At 35.5% G+C, this 20,334-nt stretch overlaps 1 protein-coding gene across 3 annotated transcripts in view; it reads left to right on the forward strand.

The window, feature by feature from the left end:
- The window catches only part of LOC102030009 (cytochrome c oxidase subunit 7B2, mitochondrial), a 118,232-nt gene that overhangs the window by 22,971 nt on the left and 74,927 nt on the right, over nt 1-20,334 (forward strand). For 2 of the 3 annotated variants that reach the window (XM_013518038.1, XM_005391898.2), the window contains exon 2: nt 14,180-14,235. The gene's annotated coding sequence lies outside the window, so the exon portion shown is untranslated. Of the gene's footprint in view, nt 1-14,179; nt 14,236-17,050; nt 17,076-20,334 lie in introns of those variants that run through there. The other variant, XM_005391899.2, reaches the window with a different exon arrangement.

Here is a 20,334-nt window from a genome sequence, read left to right on the forward strand (position 1 = left end):
TTTACGTATTGGGACACAGTCTAGTCACAGAAGTCTTTTGTAGCAGGAGGATTGAACTTAAAGTCATATACTGTGTTTATTTATGTTGTATCAGATTTCTTTAGTCCAAAATAGTGGTGGTGAACCTATGGCTTGTGTGTTATTGTGTGGGAGTGTGTATTTTTTAAGAGAAAAGATACTAATGTTGGAGTTTTCTAAACTAAAACCTCAGTATTCAGGTTGTACTGTTGGCACTTAGTGATAAGTAAGTGGGTTTGGGGTTGCAGTTTGGGCACTTACGTCCAAAAGGTCCTCCATCTTGGGTCTAGAACATTTCCTCACCTTTTCTTTAACTTTCACGACTTTACCACTTGTGAAAATTGCAAGCCAGTTGTTTTGTAAACTATTTCCCTAATTTAGATTTTTCTTATGTTTCCTCACGATTAGTTTTGGATTAGGCACCTTTGGCAGGCTAGATCAGGCGTCCATCCACAGGAAGAATGCTATGTTGTTTTCATTGTATCCTGTCAGGAGGCACAGGAATTCACTTTGCCCTGTTGCTAACAGTGTTCATTTTGATTACTTAGGAAGTAGATGTCTGTGAGATTCTTTCACTATATGGGGAACACTGTTCCCTTTTGTGCTTAGTATTTGGTAGAAGGGTACTTTATTCCATTATTTGGGTATTTCCTTATTTTGTGCTTATTTTGTACTTTCTCTAAGGCCTAGAATAAGCCATTTCTCTAAGTAGTCAATTCCTTTTAATGGAGAATGGTAGAAGCTAAAATCTAGGAGTTAGGTGAGCTGATTGATTTTTCTAGAACTTACAGTGGATGAATGCAAGGAATATAATTTGAGTAAAACATACATGAACATAGATACAGATACTACATATACGTACATTCCTGCCACAATTATTGCTCTGTATATAGTGAAAACCATGCTATCTTATCAGTACATTTCTACTGTCCTAAACCATGGACTTCATTCCACGCTTAGTAAAGAACACTTCTTTGATTATACCAAAGTGTTGTCATTAAAAGGGACCTAAATGATTCCTTTCAGTCAACTCTAAGAACAAAATCTTTTTGTGGCCTATTCTAAAATAAGTTTTGTGTGTTATTATTAAACACACTAAAAGTTGAATAAAAGAAAAATATAACTATAAAAGGGATAAATATTTTGCAATGTAATCTGCTGAAACACAACTTTAAAAAAATCAAAGAAATAGTAACGTCATACCCTTAGTTCATTATATCAAGAATGAGTAAAATCTACTTTCGTTTTAGTAGGAAGTTAAGAGTCAGAAAAATGTGCAATGTGTTGTTTATTTGGAATCATCCAGAAGCACTTATTTAGTAATCTTAAATCAGCTAAGCAAACATCTGATTAGCAAAGGCTGTATTTCGTCCTCCTTTGTTAGATATGCCTGTGTGGTTGAGTTCTGGCCATTCTGGCCAATGAAATATAAACAAAAGTGATGAGGATACCTTCTAGGTCATGCCATTAAAAAAAGGCTGCATTTTGATTTCCCATGTGTCCCTTGCCATTGCCTGGATGTGTATGTGAAAAAGGAATCTGAAGGAACCATGGTTGCCCGTGAAATACTCATGTTGAAGAAGACACAGCATTAGTAGGAAGCTGAGTTCCCGAAACTGTACATTTACCTCCACTGCTTACATTGGGTTGATGATGTGCAAGGTAATATATTTATGTCATGTTTAAGGCACTATTATATAGATTTAAATTCTATATGATATTCTGATACAGATCATAAAATTAATTCCTATATGCAGGCAAATTACTCTTATCTGTAACCTTCTAGAGTTACCTTTGTGGGGGATGAGGGCATCTAAAATCTCTGTAAGCAGTTTCCATTTTATAGTGGAATATTAACCATAATCTTCATGCTGTATGTTAGCTTTCTGGACTCATTCATTTTTATGTCTGAAACATAAGTGAAAATTTGTTTTCTTTGACCCATTTCTTCTCTTTTCCTCTTCATCCCATCCCTGGTAACCACTGTTCTGCTCTATTTTTATGTATTTGAGTTTTTAAAAAAAGATTCCACATAATGAGTTTATGCATTGTTTTTCTTTCTGTTTAGCTGCTTTTCTTAGCCTAATGTCCCTCAGGATCTTTCATATTGCAGCACATGACAATATTTCTCTTTCTCTTTCTCTCTCTGTATATCTTTATACAGGCATCTATTGATGGACACTGAGGTGGTTTCTATCTCTTGGCCATGTAAGCAGTGCTACAGAGTAGAGGGTGCCAATTTCATTTCTATGGGGTATATAGTACCTAGAGGTGAGGTTGTGGCATCACATGATAGTTTTACTTTTAATATTTGAGGAACTCCAATATTGTTTTGGTTAATCACTGTGCTCCTTTACATTCTCACCAACGATGTGCAGGGTTTACTGCTCCCTATCCCTTACCAAAATGTACTATGCCTTGTCTTTTAGGTCATAACCACTCTAACAGATGTGGGATAACTCATTATGGTTTTGATTTATATTTCCTTGCTGATTAATGATGTTGATCATCCTTTCCTATACCTTTTATCTCGTGCTGGACCATGCCCATATTTGCAGCAGGCCTCTGCCGTGTAGGTAAGGGAAGTTGGCAAGCAGATTGTCTTTTTCAAAGAATTTTTGAAAAGTCTGTTCAGACCTTTGCCCATTTTGTAAAACTGTATCTCTTTTGTGGAGCAGTCCAGTTCCTAAAACATATGTAATTTTATACCAGGATCTGTGTCTGCATAAAGACAACCAAATACATGCACTGGTTAACGCTCTTCCCTACCAAAAAAAGAAAAGATTAGTCAGTAAGGAGAGACACAGTGAAGGAATATCTAATAGGCATTTTAAAGACAGTGATAAATGAGAAAACATAGGTCTTGGGCTCAAGCGGTTTTAAAGATCTTGACTTTGGCTCTAAAACCTCAGATCAGTTGTTCACCAGTCTTAACACTGAGTTACATGATCTACAATGTGTAATTACTTACTCCATATACACTAAGTTGCCAATTTATGAATGAGTTCCATTTTGTGAGAATGTTCGTAAGTTGGGTTTGTTTCTAAGCCTGCCAAATTGAGTTTCATACATCTTTGGCACAAATTTACAATGGAAAGCATAAAAAACCAAACATACCCAGTATGCATGAGGTCCCCAGCTGTACACTGTCATACTGTACAGTAAGCACACAGCACAACTGTGACAATCTCCTGTAGACATGTGAGCTACTTCTGCAATTTGTTTGCATCTAACACTATTCAAACTATGAGGTCTGTTGGTCTGTGAAAGTTTATAACTTGAATGTTCATGAGTTGCGGACTTACTGTACCCACCTTCTTCCATTTTTCTCCCACAGTGTACCAAGTTCTGCTTCATTTGCCCCTTTAATGTATTTCTGTTTTGTTTTTAGGAATCTTGAAGATCATTTTCCATCTGTCATAGTAGTAGTGAGACTTGGTTTGGAGAGTTGTTTGGTTTCTATTTAATGATTTTATTTTAAAAACTTAAAATTGCAAGCTCAAACTGAAAACAAGATTTACTTTCCACACTACAGATTTATTTATGTAGCCATTGGTAGGTTTTGAACATAGCATGAACTGTTGTGTGGAAAATATCAAACAGACTTTGCCTTCTAACAGATCTCATGCTTGTGAATGTTTAGCAGTGATTTTTAAGGTAATTGAACATACATGAGAGATGTTTTTTTGATACTGGAAATCAAACCCTGGGTTTTTGCACTGAGTAACATCCTTGGCCCTATCCCCCGCTCCTTTGTCTTTTATTTTGAGATAGAGTCTTGCTAAGTTGAACTCCTTCCAATCCTCCTGTCTCATTCTTCTGGCTACCTGAGAATAGTCTGAGGTTTGGGCTTATATTTTAATTCTGTTTTTTAAACTAAGCTAATACTTCTCTGCTTTTTCAGTTCCTGTTTTAGAAAATCAAAAGCTTTCCTAAGACATTAGGAAAACACCTGTGTTTGAAATTGGAAATATGAGGTTATCTTCCTTTTGTACAGCATATATCAAAATTTTATTTAAATGTCACCTATTAGTATGATTAAACTATAATTTTATTTATAAAAGTTTTGCCTCAAACTTTTCACAATACATGAATTTGCCCTAATCATATCTCTTAGACAAGCATTAGTCTATGTTTGTTAATCGTACAATTAATAAAATTGCCTTTTGTAAACTTTTTTCTGTTTTAAAGCATGTATCAAGTTCACTTTATATCTTTATATATCTAACGTATTTCTGGCACTGAAAAGAGCACATTGGGCAACAAAAAAAAAGAAAAAGAAACAAAAAGATTGCATAGGAAATTCTCAATCAGCTTGTAATCTATTTGAACTACACCTTTTCTATAGGAGAAACAGTGACGAGCAGCACATAAACTTCATGAAAATATGTTTTGAGATGGGCAATATCATACAAATTCAGAGAAAAATATTAACAGTTGTCAGTAGTTAAATTTTTTATGGAATTTATGAAATCTCAGCTGACCTTGGAGGATAGGTAGGATTTGGACAGAAGATAGGAACGTTAGGATAGGCACTGAGGAAGCATATCCGTAGGGAATGAGAAAGGATTTCTTCTGATGGGATCACAATTAAATTGTGAAGTCCCAGGTAACTGAAATGGGATGCTTTTCCCAGACCTTGGAGCCCTACCTGTGTAAGGCTTTCTTTCCGTAACCATAAGATCCTGAGTAGGCTCTTGAGTAAGATTGTGACATGGTAAAAGAGGTACTTTAGGAAATTCAATCTAGAGAGTGTTCATAGGGTGGGTTGGAGGTGGCAAAAACCTATCATTCCAGTGGCTAAAATTAGCTAAAATTGTCCAGGTCCTAGACGTGAGTTGATACTAAAATTGAAAAGATGGAACAATTCTAAGCTTTTTCCAAGGACAACGGAGAACACAGTGACATGAAAAAAGTCAGCTTTCTGTGTTTGAAAGAAATGCATTAAAATGTAATATTTTCACTTGTCATTGAATTTGAAATGCCTTTTCGGTTTTCCCTTGTTCAGTTACTATTTTGTTCTATGATATCACCAAGAAATTTGCAAATTCCTGTTTACAAAGTAAAACGGAGAAATGGAAAAGAATTGGTAATGAGTGGTTAGAAACATAGCTGTGGAGAAGGTCACTCTCTATGTGCAGTATAGCAATTACTCCTAGCTAGGTATGTGTTCTAGAGAAGTTCTGTAGCCTTAGTATATAGCCGTAGTCTTGGAAGCAAAGAAGGGTGACAGTGGTAATGAAGTATTTTTAAGAAGTGTTGCTGGGAGGAAAGAATGAACATGTAATTTTCAGAGAATTCTTAGGAGATCAGTCTAATAACAGCAGACATATTAAGAAGGGAACACGTTGAATAAGCAGTACTAAAGTCTATGCAACAGTGCAACAGAAGCAAAGCAACTTGGGTGTATTAGGATGAGTCAGAGTTACAGAATACACAAACATGTAAGCACTCAGAGATTTTTTGAAAACATGTTAGATTTGTATGTATGTGTTTGATTAAGTTTATAATTTTCCTAGTGTTATAAAAGTATTATATCCATTCCACATAGACAGAGAATATTGTGTGTTTTCAAGATGCATCAGGGACTGTGTAAAACCTAGGTATTAAAACCTGAACTTAAAACAAGATTAATGTATCTCAGAATACCTTCTGGTTTTGGCACCACAACAATGCACAAACGAGTCAGTGTGATGTGACATATGCTTTTCACATATGCAGTTACAAAATGTAGTATAAAATGCGAACCAGATGAATTTTAGCTTGTTTGTTTTTAGTTTTTAGTTTTCCCAGTATGAAATGTCTGTTATCACCAGAGCGGTCTCTAAGCTGCTTCTGAAAACACCATGCTCATTCCTTCCTTCCAGTCTTCTTGTGTTCTTCTAAAGCCACTCACATTCCTTTTGTTGGCCCAGATCTCACGTACCGTCACAGATCTACAAAGTCCCTCCTGTTTTACATATCCTCTTCAGTGTATATGAGAACGCTTTGGAATTGCCACACTCGGTTTTGAAATGAAATCTTCTTACTGGGTGCATGCGACTATTTGGACATTTACATTCTCTTACTCTGAATATTCCCAGGAAATTACAGAAAGTGGGATGGTAATTACCTCAAGTCTGTGTAAGAAAAAGTAGGATTTTAAGCATCTGAAACATACAGTGTCAACAAATATTTTGCTGCTGCTTTTAATAAAACAGAGGTTGTAAAACTATCAGCCCACAAAATGCATATGCCTCAGAAATATGTCTATTTGAATTATATGATGTTGTAAAATGTTAAAATTAGTTTTCAACATTTAAAAACCAGAAATAAAAACCAGAAAAAATATGATTATATTTGGCTTTTGTGTGTGTGAGAGAAATACAGGGTCTTGCTATGTAATTCAGGCTGGCCTTTAGGTCACTATGTAACCCAAGCTGGTCTCAAACTTCCAGCACTCCTCCTGCCTCAGCCTGCCAAGTGCTGTGATTACAGTCATGTGCCACCATGCCGAGCATATAGTTGGGTTAGAAATTTATTAGATCTGGCTGCCTCAGGCCTGCTTTCTTAAAGGACAGAAATCCATAGCCACTGAGTTGTTAGCTTTTTCCAAGAAAGCTCTCTTCAGTTTGACTATTTTCTTTGCCTCTTGTGTTTTACTTCACTTACTTACAATTGGAAATATTTGAATTTACCATCCCTAAAATTAATCCATTTATTTCTTATTTTAGTATGTTCTGTTTTCATCCCTATTTGCCTATATTTGTTCTGTGGATATAAAAATACATAAATTCTTACAGACCTTACTGTATATTACGTATCATATATATTATTTTATGCTCTTACAAGGAAGTTATCCTACATAGATGTTAATGAATATTAGCTAAAATTAATTTATAAGGTGAAAACTGTATCTATTGCAATCATATATATTTTATACTATGAAGAACAAAGGCTGAGAAAAAAAAATAAACAGTTCTTTTATTTTTTTGCTCCAGCATCAGGGTTGTGTTTTCAGACTTTTTTCTCATTCACTAAAACGTTAGTGCTACATATATATAAACACTCTTCCTTTTGATCAGTTTCTACTTCTGTAGCTTTCCCACTGGGAAATTCTACTTGTTCTTTGTTTAATTTAGCTGTTACATAAATATGTTGAAATGTTCCAGTATTTCAGTTCCTACTGTGAAAATATTTTGTGAGCAGTTATATTAAAATACTCTTTCCTTCCAACTCTATATATCATAGGAGTGTGGAGTGCCGTAGCAGTGTAAAGCGTATCTGGCCTTATGTGGAGTACCTTCTCACGCATGGCACCCCTAAGTGTAGAAAAGAAGATTGGAGCCCCCCAGCTCACTTGGCGGGGAAGACCCAGGGCTCATGACTCTAATTCAAACTGATTTTTCCTTTTTAAACACAAATTCAGCTTGTTAGTGATATTCATATAGCAAAAAAATGGATTCTACCTAAATACCTAACCAAAAAAATGACTTCAATTCAACATGCTGCTCCAGTTATTATAGTAAGATATCTAATACTATGTAATTATATTTTTATCATTGTATTTATAAGTTCAACAGATTTGAGAAAAATGTCTAATTTTGTTTTATATTTTTTGGTCACTTAACCCATAAGTTAGAGTAGCACCATATACATGGATAGTTTCCTGTGTTTAGTATTCAGGAACATGTCATTAATGCATTGTTATTTTCTTTTATGCTGATAAACATATATTTGTCATTCTTGTTATATTTTTAAGGTAGGAATGCATTAAAAATTCTTACACAGATACCATTGATTTTTTTCGTATAATTGAATAAATGACATAATATTTGCTAAATAATATTTTCTTTAAGAATCAATCCTAGATCTAGAGTATAGATTAAATGTATACTTTAGAAAATAAATAACAAAGACATTTTTGTATGACAGAATGAAATATTATTATAGAAACTATAAATTACAGACCGATGAAATGAAAAATAATATGTGTATATATATGTATGTATGTATATATGTATATATATGACTAGCTACCACTTAGTTTTTAAGTTTGTATTTTTATAATTATTTTCTACTAAAATATTAATTTATTTAATTATGGAAGTTAAATGAAGTCATTGATTTTTACTGGCTTTATTTATTTCGTTTTTTGGTCTTGTTCTGTTTCTTGAGAGAGAGTCTCACTATGCAGTTCAGGCTGACCTTGAGCTCACTTTGTAGCCCAGGCTGGTCTTGAACCCGCAGTGATCCTCCTGCTTCAGCCTCCTGAGTGCTGAGACTACAGGCATGCACCACCATGCTTGTTTTTAGTGGCTTTATGGTATTATAGAACATACTATTATTTTAATGATTTCATTTATTGGATATATAGGTTTTACCCAAAGTCTTGTACTGGGGCTGGGGATTTAGCTCAGCGGCAAAGCGCCTGCCTGGCAAGCGCAAGGTCGTGAGTTCGGTTCCCGGTACCGGAGAAAAACCAAAAAAAAAAAAAAAATAAAAAGAACAAACCAAAGTCTTGTATTATACAAATTCTTGAGTTATGTTTGTTACCAATCAGTGCTTCCTAGAGAAACAGATTTAATGCATTATACACAAATATATTAGGATTTACAAGACTGGCTTACAGTGGCTGCCCACAGAGTCAGGCGTAGAAAAGTGCAAAGGTTGTTGTGTACTGGAGATCCAAAGTATCCAGTCGAAGGCCTGGAGCTCACTGTTGTGTCCCTTGTGAGTCCCTGTCAGGAGGCTGAGGGTCTGTGATAGAACGCTAAAAGGTTGGTGCTGGAAGGCTGAAGGGTCAGTGCTAGAGGCTGAAGAGTCTGCACTGGAGGCCAGATGACTTCCAAAGAGAAGGTGAAGACTGGCACTCCTCTGAAGAAACAGAAGAGACCCTTCTTTCTTCCTTTGCCTTTTATACGCAGGCCACGAGCCTCCGCAGCGAGGGTCTTCTGTCTCCAGGAAATCCCCTCAGCCATACCCAGAACTATGGTGATCCAGTTCACTTGGGTGTTTCTTATTAAAATTGACACAATCAGTTAACTAACAAAATGTTAAATACTATAAACATCTCTTGTTATATGTTGCTAACTTTTGTTCCTGGTATTATCCTCCTTTTGTGTGTTCCTTTCACAACTATGTCCTGGGTAGCTATTAAGGCACTGCCCTGGAACGAGGAAAATAACCACTAATCTTGTGGAATTTACCATATAATATTTTTAGGAAAGATGAAAATGTTTGCACTGTCCAGTGTGGTTATTTTATTTTAACAAATTTAAATTTGAATTTGAATAGCCACATATAGCTAATGGCTATCATCCTGAATACTATCTTTTAGAATTAAACTATTCATAATTTGAAATCTGCTCTTTGTGTTCACAGTTCTGTGCTGTTGGAGAACTTTCCTGGGATCTGGGATCTGTAATCTTTCTTTTAATACTCAGTGTATTAGGCAGCCAGTTATCCAAAGTAAATGAGAACACCATAAAATATTAAATTTTGATACATATGTTAATATGACACTGTATTTAAAATGAGTAATTATGAGTTACTGCAGAATTAATTAGTATAATTTAAATGCAATTGCTCTGTATTCTACTCAGTATATATGGCTATTTTAAGATTTATACCATCAGAATAATTTTAATGAATCAGAATTGACATTCTCTTGAGTTACCTAAAATTAAGACATTTGATTCTTCTGCTTTTAAATTTTCTTTTGCCTATACTTACACACAGCTTCATGTAGGAAATCTATATGATGAAATGGAAATGGAACAAAAACGAAATTTATAATTTTTAGATGATGCAAAATCAAATGAATGAAAATATATGTCAATCACAATTCTGCGATTCTATCCTTTGTGTGACTCTGACTCATAAAATTATAGGAATATCTTTTATATCATTAAACAAATCAAAAATTAAAACATGCTGAAGTGAGGGGAAGCTAAAACAGAATGCAAGGTCTTACTACAAACCCTAGTTGGATAACAAGTAAATAATATAATCACACTAAAGAGAATAAGGAAAAAAATAATTAGCCAAAATTACTGTGGAAACAATGTCATGACTGGATATTGCATGGCTAAAGACCAAAAGTTACACATAACTGCTATAATACTAATTTGTAAACCTGTTTCTAATTGAGGGCTGGACTGGCCAGGCATTCATTTTATATACACCTATTTTCCAGAACTTTAATATACATACTACAATTACATTATTAAATCAATTTTACATAATATATATCACATTTTCTCTATTCATTTATCTAGGCTGTATTCTTTATCTTGGCTATTGTACATTATATCACAATAAACATGGATACTCATGTGTCTCTATTGTATGGAATTAACTTAGTAGTTAATACTAACTACTATACTATAGCAGCTATATGAATGGAGAGGTTCTTTAAGAACTAAAAATATAACTACCATTGATCAAGCTATGGAAATCAATAGAGAGGTTCTCTAAGAACTAAAAATACAACTACCATTTGCTCAAGCTATACCACTCCTTGAGAGAACCAAAGGAATTAAACTCTTAAAACATTTATGAATCTGTTTCCTCTACCCCAGATAAAACTAACTACACAACAGACATAAAGGAAGGTTAATGGACTCAATGAATTTTGATAGTATTTTTAAGCTTTTGTATTTTGAAGTGGCACAAAGAAAAGTTGCAAAATTACTGAGAGTTGTACTTCAGAATTTATGTCCTGCATAAGTATGCTACAGGGCAAAAGTACAAGGAATTAACAGTAAAACAACATAAGTAAACTCTGGAACTTACTTAACACCAGCTTTTCCGCTATATTCTGATATGTATGTTAGGAACACAGAGAGTGACAGTCAGTAGAATCATAGTGTTAATCCTGAGAGGACATTTGTATCTTAGTGTCTTCAATACCTTCGTTTCAGCAATGTAAAGTCATTTTATTCATCTTTCCTAAGACTATTGAGAGATAAATTCTGATTTTTCCTTAAATTGAACAAACTTGTCAATAAATTCTTAGGATTTTTCATTTAGGAGCAGTTTTCGTCATTAATAAAGGAAATACTTCTTTTGTTGAAAGTATGGTTGTACAGTCTGTATTTCTCTTTCTGTACTAGCTGTGAGAGTGCACTGGGCTAGATTTAACTTTTAAATGTAGTAGTTATAGGGATATATTTAAAAAATAGTCATTCTCACTTTGTTAAACAAATTGCTGAATAAAAGTAGGAACTAAAAATTATGTAGGCACTTACTCAGCATATATGTATATATTTTATATACATATATATGTGTATTTTCATTTGCTTGTTTTTCCGTTTTTAGCGTTGCAACCTCATATCATTTTAGAAAGCTGCTAATCAGGCAGTTAATGTTTATTGAATACTTATGCTAGATGTTGCATCAATGTAAAGCTAATAGGAGGTCGTAGCATGTAGAAGCATACATTCAAATGAAGAGCTGCATGTAAAAGAAAATATGAAAGATACCAGTAAGAAGTTGAAAACTCCTCTACACCTTGATCCAGTTTGAGACTTTCCTGTGGCTTGCAATGTCAAGAACATTACTGAGACTAATGAAGACTAAAGTGGAGTTTAGGAACAATTGATTTAATCTTCTAGCCATGTTAATGGAGCAAAACCTGGAGAAAAGTTCATGACAAAAGTGGGAATTGCATTGCAGAGTACATGGGAGTATATATGCGTATGTGTATACATTTATGACATATACATACATTGTATATTGTGTATGCGTAGATATGCATAGATAAAATATATCAAAGCCATAAAAGGATACATTTGAGATGTGTCCTCTAAAACAGGAATGTTAATACTTTATTTTCAAGTGGAACTTGGTGCTCTATGTGACTAAGTAAGTGTTCAATAAATCTTCATAGATGAATGGAGAAGAAATAGTTCTCAAAATACCAAAGGAACATGAAATGCTCATGATAAATACATCTAGATAATAGTCCAATCCTAGTAACATTAAGACACAGCAGTCTGTGTGTGACACTGCATTATAAGTGCTACACATTTGCATACAAAGTTGAGATGTTACCAAAAGCAGCAGGCAGCTTCTTTACTGAGTTAACCTAAGTTAACTAAGTTCACCAAGTTAGCTTATGACCATAATACATGCCCATTTGATTTGATTCTGTTGATTATTTTAGGAAAATTAAAAGCCAATCTAAACATGTTTTATAACAATGAAAGTTTTAAAATAGGTTATGTTGGCCACTTTAGCAATTAAAGTGAGCCAACTTTGAATGGAATTGTTATCTAGTTTTGAAATGTCAACCTTCAGAGCTTTATAAACAGTCAAATAGTACAGCTCTGGCACTAATTGGATCTTCCAAAGTGTCTAATAAGGGTGAATGTCATTTACTTAGTGGTGAACAGCTGGCTAGATTACAGGGACCCTCTCCATCCAAAGAATTTGCAGAAAACTTCATAAGTGTTGAAAATCGACTATAAAGCTTTCAGTGTAAGAACTGGTATTGTCAGTGAATGAGCATCTATGGCAGAAAGAACCATACTATTTTCTGGCTTTTGCAAATTTCCATAGAGCATCAAGGCCACCTCCTATCTTCGTTTAGAAGGAGTAGAGAGGAGTACTCCGAGGCTAGAATGGAGGTAGCTGACCTGGATTCTCATGTCGCTTTGATTGCTGATCACCTAACAGCTTGTGGAAGGTCAGCATATTCAACTTGCCCTTTGTCTTTTGTGTGTTCCTCTGAGTGGAAGCTGGTGATACGGCTCTTAGAGAAAGGCTTTTCTCTTACTTTATCCTGTATTTCACTGGGCTTTTCTTTGTTGGTCTTTTTTTTATTCTTTCATACCTTCTTAAACTTCGAATGATGGAGAAACTTAGGACTTATATTACTTTTCTACTAGTGTGGAAGAGATTACCACAAATTTAGTTTAGAACAACACACATCCATCTCTCAACATATCCTTCCTGTAGGATTTCTTCTTTTCAGCCTATTCTCCTTTCATCCTATGAGTCTGTCTTCTTCCTGTCCCCCTATCAGGTAGAGATTGATCAGTAGTTAGAAAAGGATCAGGCCTAAAATAGAGTCACAGCAGAGATGAGGCAAGCCAGGCCTGAGATCAAGGCTGAACTGATAGACACTAGACCCCAGTACCCAGACACAAAGGCTAGACCTGAGGGCCTCCCCAGAGATAAGAGCCCAGAGCTGTTCTGTAACCTACATTGTTTGGTCCAGTAAGCCTGAACAGTATAACAAACATGTAGAAACAATGTCATGAACATGTAGACTGATGACCAAAACACTCCTAACCCTTGCAGGAATGCCTTTGGTTTTCTCTACATGCTTTGTTTTTCTATTGGATTAATAGTAGCTGTACTTGTAACCATGTAAGTTGATTATAGTTTGACCCAAGGTATCCTGTGACATGCTTTCTCTGTATAAAAAACCCAGCAAAGACACCCACTCTTCGGACCCTTCCTGTCTCTCAGAATCTTTCTCCTAGTACATCTTTCCTGTTCTTTGTCCTCATGTCCATTGGTCAGTATTGTGAGACAGGAACTGGGCACACCTATCAGGTTGGGAGAACACCCCCACAGTCTCCAAAACCATGCTAAAATCTGCTTTATGGCATTGGACTTTCTAGCGTTCATTCTTAAAGTATTTAACAAATGCATTTTTAAATTCCTTATTCTGAAATAATTTTTTCTTTCAGTAGTATTTGAGGTATAAGCAAGACGGTGAGTTTGGTTTCGAACACCAACAGCAGAGAAGCCCGTTCTTGTTTCCTGAGTTCACATCACAAAGGAACCTGACTGCCAGGCACTTGTACCAGGAAAGCCTTGGCCAAAGTTCTCCATATCTACTCTGGGCCAGGAGGATGGTGACTCCTGGAGGCAGCTGATAGAAAAGGGAGCATTCTCAACTAGGTGTGTTGAGAAGAGCTTACAGACCGTTTCTCTACTGTAGGAACACAGACTGTTAGCCTCTCATCCTTTCACATACTTTGTGAGGTTTGCATTTCAACTTTGAATTGGTTCATAAAATGAATTTCATAAAAATGTGCTTTCTATGAAAATACTTTTGATGGAGTGGTACATGGTGATTTTTCTCTTGTTAACATAATCTACACTAATCCTTTTCATTTCTTTATTTATCTGAAGCCTCGTCCTGATTATCTGATTTTGTTTTTAGGGAACTGAATCTTGATCTTTCTGAGAAGAGCACCTGGGCTTCATTGGCTCCACCAGGTAAGGAAAAAATGTGGGAATGGCTCATACTGCCTAAGTTAGCATTTCATTAATGATTAATTTCAATTTTAGATACCATTTGAGCATCAATCTTCTTTTCTTAATAGAGGAAAAAAAAACCCTAGAAGCCTAATAGGAAATTTTGTCAGTATTAAATTCATCCTGAAACCCTTTTGAAGAGTTGTATGTAGACTTTAACACTCTATTATAGAGAATCAGCACAACTACAGAAAAAGTAAGAGACAGATGCCAATCTAAGTACACACATGTCTCCAAAATAAAATATTTTCTGTCAGCAGAAAATGTTTTACTTGATGGACTAACTTGATAATCTTAACTATGTAAACAGTTGGATGCCAGAGGAACTGTATTGCTAGCAAACATTTTCAAGAGATAAGCGCTTGTTTTATGTACCACATAGAAAAATCTTTCCTTTGGCCAGCTGAGTCCACCACGTGTTTTAAAATATGTCATCCATCATTTTAGTGTTAAGAGCGCCCCCTGGTGTGATTGTATAATTATATGTTGATGTGAAATGACACTTTTTTCTACTCTTGTTTTGCTATTAAATGGCAGTAGGCCCTCTTTTTATGCTAGATTGACTTAATCCATATGTCTAGAAATAGGCACTTAAGGTTCTTTTTCCATTACCCATGAATAAGTGGTTCAACTTGAAAGCAAATTTTGGGAGTATCTAATTCCTAAACTTTATTTCAAGCTAATAAAGTGATTAAGTTGAATATACACTGGAATGAAAATTATATGAGATAATCAATTTTTTCATGCTAATAAGTATTGAATTACTACTAATAATTCCTTCCTGGTAAATTAATGGGTATTTTAATAATTAAACAAGAGAATCCAGGCATGTTTTACTTTTAAAGTATCTATGGAAAAAAAATAATCCAAGTCTTTAGATTTTATTCCAAACCAGCATCTTCCCTATAGTTGTGGAAATTGCAAATATGACCGTAATTCATCTGTGAATCATAAATCAGTCTCTTAAACACCTTCTACCGTCATGTATAAATGCCCCAGATCGCCCCTACCCCCAGGCTATAAGATTTCAGTTTAAGTTGGCAGCCAGAATCCTCCTTTGTAACTCTTATTTTTCTCTTGCATTTAAAGTTTAGTCTTTGGGAGATAATTAAATCATCATTGCAAACTTAACTGTACATAATATTCCAAACCACCTTGCTATGAATTTGATAATTGGAAGTAATTCTCTCTGTTCTCTCTTTTCTAAATTATCTTGTTTTAACAATTTCATACAGTTTGTGTTCTAAACTTGATCATTTGCAGGACTACAGGGGAAGGCTTTTTGTAGAAGACTGCTTTCCTTTTTTAAAAAAATTTCTTCTGCATGTTCCCTCATGACTGATGGTGAAGGTGTAAGCTTAATACAGTATTTATAGTAATTCTTGCCTTGCTGAAAGGATGAAAAAAAAATCAGAGCAATGAACTTGCCATAGCAGACCTGTGTTTCACATTACCATGGGAAAGTTTTACTTTGAACAAGACATTTGGTGACTTTCAGAAGCTCAGTCTCATCTATGAAAGAAGAAGCAAGTCACTACTTCATGGGATGTTGTTGAAATATTCTTTATATTAATCTGTATTTAAGACTTACTGCAATTCAGACTGGGAGTTGAGCGCCGTATGAACCGATTTGTTTCTCACTGTGTATGAACTAGGTGCTGTTGTTTCTATTTTACAGGCAAAGCATAGTGAAGCTAAAAGGTTTATACATTGGAAAGACTATCATTCTAGCTGAGCGTTGCCTTGAAGTTGGCACATAACTATTGTGCTGTGTACCTAATTTAATCATCCTTATTCAATTTTACTAATTTGTCCTTATGTACAAACAATTCCTCAGTGCAGAAATGTAGAGGAAACCCGTGTTTTTGAAGTCTTTTTTAATAGAAATAATCTCCTTGTGTAGAAACCGGGATTTCTTGGGAACTTATTTTTTGTGCTTTTTCAAGACACATGATTGCCATTGGTATAAGCTGATATAAGCAGCGACAAGCAAGGAAAAGTGGGATTGAGTTCGAGAGCATTGGGACACTATCAAAAGTGATATAAAAACAGAATAATTGAATGTTAATTTGAGAGTGATTCTGATTCAGCATTTCTTTCAGTTTTCTCTGAACCTGTGACCATAATCTAATTCCTGTGTGTGTTACGATTCTCTTTTAAGTACATAATTACTAGCATTGGCTTTGTGAAGCTTCTACCATATTCCTTATGGGCTGAGATTTTTTTCTGACATTTTATGTACTAGATTTTATTCTTTAATTGCTATAAAGATGAGTATAGGTTTCTCATTTCATTAAAAAGCAGTTCTGAAAGCTACTGTGTCACTCACCATGAAAACACGGTGTGCACAAGCCAGCTTTTTGCCATCAGATCCACTGTTACGTATTACTTCCTCAGTGCTTTAGATTTGCTCGAGAAAGTAGGCTGTTCAGCCACAACTGAAAGCACATTGCTGATTGTTTCCTTCACTGTGCAGAAACCTTTCAGTTCGATGTTATAACATTAGTCTGTTTTTCCTTTTGTTTCCCTGGGTTTTAGGATCATTTCCAAAGAAGTTATTCAAGGTGTGTCTAACCCACAGCCTAAGGGCTGCTTGCCTTCTTTTCAAAATATTGTAATGAAAATATTTAAAAAAGGAAGTTTTCCTACTTCTATATGTTAACTATATTTTATATTTTTTATGCAGCCAAAGATAATTGCTGTCCTTTTAGTGTCGGCCAGGCAAGCTGAAAAGTTGGACACACAACTAGTAACTACTTTATGATTCAGTTTCCCACTTCTGGGCATATATCCAAAGAAAAGTAAGTGGGCCAAAGAGATACCTACAAAGTCATGCTTAATGTGGCAGTATTCACACTTACTAAGATGGAATCAATGTAGGTACCTATCAACAGATAAATTGATAGAGGTTAGTATATATAGGCAAAGGAATATTATTCAGCCAAAAATGAGAATGAAGTCCTGTCATTAACAACCAAATGGATGGAACTGTGCGCATTATTTTAATGAAGTAAACTAGACATATATTCTCTAAAAAAATGTCAACCCAAATGTGTGATAGAAAGTACTAGACACTGCAAGGGAGTGTGAGGTGGATAGGTGGATTTCACGACTTCACACTCTATGCATATGTTGAAATACCACACTGAGCCCCATTAGTAGTACAATTAATCTGCATTAATCTAAACTGAAACACTTTAAATAGCATATTGTTAAGCTCCTCAATAGCCAAATGGTTTATATCATGATCATTAATAAAAGCAGGTATGTATAGTATTATGTCTTACTAGTGTAAGGTAGTACATTACCCCAGACATCCACTAACATTTGGAAAAATCACTTTAACCATCGCTGCTGAGCCAGCAATGAGTGAAAGAGTCAGAGTTGTGTTTCGTACCCTATTTCTGTTTCACTTTTGCTACCGTCCTCTGCCAGTCTAACACACACACACACCCCCCATCACAGCGTTTGGTAGATATGTTCTTTGTTTTTGGCCTCGTTTAATGTCTGTGGAATCTATCCCTTCTTTCTCCCGGTCTACTGATACTATTTTGGTATAGGCTTTCATATTTTAAAGAATTGAAATAAATTAATTGAATTTCCTCTCTCCAGCCTTGTTTTTCCAAAAACTCTGTTCCTACTGGGAGAAGGCTAATTTTCCTTGTGCGTAGAACTAATAATCAGCTAAAATTACTCATTCTCTTGTCCAAAAATACCCTTTGCTCTTGCTTACCTGTCTCCTAGCTCATTTTATTCCCATTGTCCTCAACCCTTTAACTCTGTGCTTTCCTTCATTAAAAAGCTTTGTACTTTCTTTGCCTCCCTGTGCCTTCATGTACCCAGCCCCCATGCCAGTAGTGCCTTTTTTCATTTGGTGGGTCATTTTCACCTTTTAAGACCTAAACTTTACACTGGCTGCCTATGATAATCTTTCACAGACTAAAATCCGAATTGCACCAGTCTGCACCCAGGTTGAGTTAAGAACCTCTTAGTGGTCACTTGTATGACTCTTCGTCTACTTCTGCTGTTACCAAGTTCAGTTTACAGACGACAGCTTGAAAGCAGGTATTATGTCTTGTTACAGTAAATGTCATGTATACGGAAATTCTCAGGAAAAACATTAAGTCCATAAAGGCATTAAATGAAAAGAAAAACACATCTTGTGCTGAGTTCCATGAAGCCTGCACCTTCACTCAGACTTTTAAGCTCGTGGATCAAAATGCCTGGATTCAGTTAGCCGCCCTGGGTTCAGTGGTGAAGCAGCCAGGAGTTGACATGATTAATCTTTTTCATTTACACATTGACTCTTGCAGTTACATGCACACCTCAGTGCGTTGAACCACCCTTCTTGCTCAGTATTTACCTGCTGAATTTTAATACTGTTGTAGGCAAAAACTAATACACCTTTCCCATTTTCATAGCCTTTTAAAGCTGTGGGACACAGTCTGTCATAATTTTGTCCAGTGAGATGTAAACAGAAATCTGATGGAATTTCTGAGTTTTTTACTTTTTTATGTTTAGTATAGACTTTCTTTTATCTTTTTTGGCTCATTCTTTCTGTGTTTCTGGTAAACATGATGAGTTAAACTAGAGCAGTCACCTTTCATCTTCAAGTAAAAGGAAGGCCAGATATTAGAGACGTTTAACTTGATGTCCTTGAAGTTCAAATGGATACCAGTGATTGTCTTTCCTTGGCTTTTTATTGCCTGAGAAAACTTGCACATGTTGTATGTAAGCCTTTGTTATTTGGATTCTCTGTTGCATATCTGATTTCCCTGTGTTATACAGAAGCTAATAGTATAGGTGGCTAACTTCTCCACTGATAGTTTTATATATATATACACACATATATATGTATTGTAAAATTCACCAACCATATTTTGAGACCCATTATTACTTTGTACTGCTTTAGATACTATGATCCAAAGATTGAAATGCCACTTCTATGGAAATGGATATCAGTCTTATAAGGGTATAGACACATACAGTTAACTATAATATATAATACCATATAAGATAGAATGAGTAATAGTGTAAGCATCACAGAATGCATATGTTCTAAGGGCAAACACAAGAGAGTATTTGCATGTGGTCTGGATACTCTAAAATGATTAAAAGTTTAAAAATTAGTACATATACATTTATATGAGATTTTAGCATCCTGAACAGGATTTATTCCTTGTGCCTTTCAGTGATACTTTGTAGGTGTTCAGCCATCAGCCTCACTGCCTCTTAATAATAATGGAAATGAGCATACTCTAGGAGACAGAAGATAAAATCCACACTTGGAGCTGCTGACAGCCTGTGTTTGCAGAGCCGGATTGCTGAAAGCAGTCTGTGGAGAAGGAGGGGCAAGAGCTGACACAGGAAGTTGCCAAGGATTTCATTGACACACAGACTGAAGCAATAAGCCAAGAGCTGTAACAGGAAAGCAGTAAACAAGAAACTAAAGCTCAACGGTTGAAAGGCAAGAGTTAGTTAATGGAGAGAGACATCAAAACATTAGGCAGCCGACGGCCCTGACCAGTCTCACAGTGAGGGAGAACTAGGGAATAAGTCTCCTCAAGAGAGCACAAAAATAGGCTGCTCTACTCCGAGACTCGCGGCAGAGTCTGTGAGGAAAGCCAGAAGCAGGCCACAATAAGGACACTATTTATAAAATCCCAGAGGTTCAAAGGAGTGAAAATGAAAAACGCCTCAAAATAAAACATAAACATTATAATGAGTTGATGTTTTGAAAGGCACTCAATGTTCAAAGAATCTGATTCAACAAGAAACTCTAGGGACGTTGACATTGATTTCAGTTCTTGATCTGAGTTGATTTTTTAAGTGCAGATTTTGAATTGCAAAGTCACAGGAAGGCAGATTTAATGTGGAATAAAATTCCTGGGGTTGGGCCAAATGCCATTTAAAGTTCTTGGGTTCTGGGATAAGCTGCAAAAGGAAATTTGAACACATTACCATTTCTTATAACACATATACAGGGTACTTCCAGAAGATGGGTGAGAGGAAAATTGCTAGTGATCCAGGTTTGAATCATAAGGACTGACCATCTCCAGT

The sequence above is a fragment of the Chinchilla lanigera genome, unplaced genomic scaffold, assembly GCF_000276665.1.
Source record: "Chinchilla lanigera isolate Chin_1 unplaced genomic scaffold, ChiLan1.0 scaffold00042, whole genome shotgun sequence".
In the NCBI taxonomy this organism is placed as follows: Eukaryota; Metazoa; Chordata; class Mammalia; order Rodentia; family Chinchillidae; genus Chinchilla; species Chinchilla lanigera.